The following is a 2637-nucleotide window of genomic DNA, read 5'->3' on the forward strand; positions in this document are numbered from 1 at the left end:
CTGTGACACACCACTAGTTAAATTTTTAAAATTTAAAATGCAATATATATTCCAAATTTTTTTTCCACAGATACCTTGCTACTGGTTTAGCTTTTAGGCAAATTGCTTTAATCTTTAGAATTTCAAAAACAGCAGTGTCTTCAATTGTTATCGAAATTTGTAAAGCAATTTGGAAAATATTGAAAGAAAAACATATGGCCACACCTACGATGGCTGATTTCAAAAAAATTGTACAAGAATTTTATGAAAATTGGAATTTTCCAAATTGTGTTGGGAGTATAGACGGCAAACATATTCGGATAAAATGTCCAAAAAAATCCGGTAGTATGTTTTTCAGTTATAAACAGTTTTTCTCTATTGTTTTGATGGCTCTTTATGAGAGACGCAAATTATAAATTTATTATGATTGACGTCGGATCTTATGGAAAAGATAGCGATGGAGGTATATTATCAAATTCAAATATTTTAAAACGTCTTGAAAATAAAACTTTGAAGCTACCTTATCCTAAAAAAACTACCAAATTCGAACTTAATTGGTCCATATACTTTCATTGCTGATTAAGCATTTCCATTGCGAACATACATGATGCGACCATACCCAAGAAGGTTACTAAATGATGAAAATAAAAGTTACTTTAATTATAGACTATCCAGAGCACGAGTGACAATAGAATGTGCTTTCGGTATAGCAGCAGCAAAATTTAGAATTTTGCAGAAGTCTATAGAGACAAAGGTAGACAATGCTGACCACATTGTAAAAGCAATATGTATGCTGCACAATGTGATTATAGATTTGGAAAAAAAGGAGTAGCAAATTATATGTACTCAGATATATCAAACCAAATTAATAATTTATCCAGCGATTTGGCAGTAAGTGTGAGAAATAACAAAACATCCAGAGCAGCAGAGAATATAAGAAGTAATTTAAGCATTTTTTTTTCCAATAATAAATTGTAATAAATAAATAAATAACCGATATATATTGTTTTATATTATAAAAATGATTTTTTCGCTAAATTTTAAGGAAAGTATTGCTCATAGGAACTAATTATATTATTACTATTATTATTTAATTTTTTTATTATTCCTGATTATATTATTCCATAAAATATTAATATATTATATAATAAATAATAATATTGTAATAATAAAATATTTCTTTAGCTAGTTTATTCATTATTCAGTATATAATTTTAAATTAATTTACTTGACATCCCAAGTTCTTTGGATACAGAATCCCAATGCCCGTCTGCCACTACCCGATCTTTAAATTTTGGATCCCATTTATTCCAAAGTACCGATCTTTTTTGTACTTCGGAAATAAGAAGATCCATCTTTGAAATACAAAAACAAATTAATTTAAATAATCGACAGTATGTCTTGACTGCAAGACTTGTTACGGCCAGTTAGGACATGTCCGTACTTTGTAGCAGTTGGTTTTATTTGCGTGCACGCATCGCCCGCAACACACGCAACGAACGGATTCAGTTAGGACATAGCTAACGTTGATTATTTATACATTTTCAAAGTTTATTAGGATAGACCTTTAAGTTTTTTTTTATAAATTATTTATGTAAAATTGATAATCAGTTTTTGAGTAGAACTTACATTTGGCACGAAGTTCTAAAAAATATATGTAATCGCTCACCAAACCATAACTCTTATATTGTTTATGGGAAACTTTTTCATATAAAATAAGTCTTTTAAATTTTTTGTAAACCAAAATACAGAGTAATTTTATAATATTATATTTTAGGAAAAAATATATCAATAATTTCGTAAATAATATATACAATAAAAAATATTTACAGCGGACATTACGCGTCCGGAATTATGTTCTTGTCACCTTGTAGGTGTTCGACATTGTTTATGTATTGTGACAGGAACGTAAAGTGTCGTATCTGACAGTCGATGACTTTTTCTGACTTTTGGGCAGGGCTTGAAACCAAAAAAAAATTTTCCGGTTTCAGTTTCGGTTTCGGATACCGGTTTTGATATTTTCCGATTTCGGTTTCAGTTTCGGATACCGGTATTGACTTTTTTCGATTTCGGATACCGGTATCGATTTTTTCCGATTTCGGTTTCGGATATCGGTATTGGTTTTTCCCGATTTCGGTTTCGGTTTTGGATACCAGTATTGACTTAATCCGATTTCGGTTTCGGTTTCGGATACCGGTATCGATTTTTTCCGATTTCGGTTTCGGTTTCGGATACCGGTATTCATTTTTTCCGTTTCGATTTCGGTTTTTAACGGTTTTAACCGGTATTCAAAATCAGTATCGAATATCGGTTTTAATCCCTGTAATTATAATAATTTATAATGTCATAAAATACTGGCGTAGGAACCTACTCGCCAGTCACGGTCATTGTCAGTGGCAGCGTGAACTTTTTTCCTATGACGTAATTACCCACACACCAATATATTTACGCAGGTCGTGTGTAACTATGCGTGTATAAATTATAAACTAGTCTAGCCGCAGTGGCGTACCTAGGCCTTTTTTTTGAAGGAGGGGGGAAAATATAGGTATGGTACCCTACTCTAAAAATGTAATTGTTAGCTAGTCCGCCCAAGTTGAATTAGTATTATTTGCATATTATTATATCTGTATAAAATAATAATATAATAATATACTTTGG

This window comes from Acyrthosiphon pisum, chromosome A2 (genome assembly GCF_005508785.2).
Source record: "Acyrthosiphon pisum isolate AL4f chromosome A2, pea_aphid_22Mar2018_4r6ur, whole genome shotgun sequence".
In the NCBI taxonomy this organism is placed as follows: Eukaryota; Metazoa; Arthropoda; class Insecta; order Hemiptera; family Aphididae; genus Acyrthosiphon; species Acyrthosiphon pisum.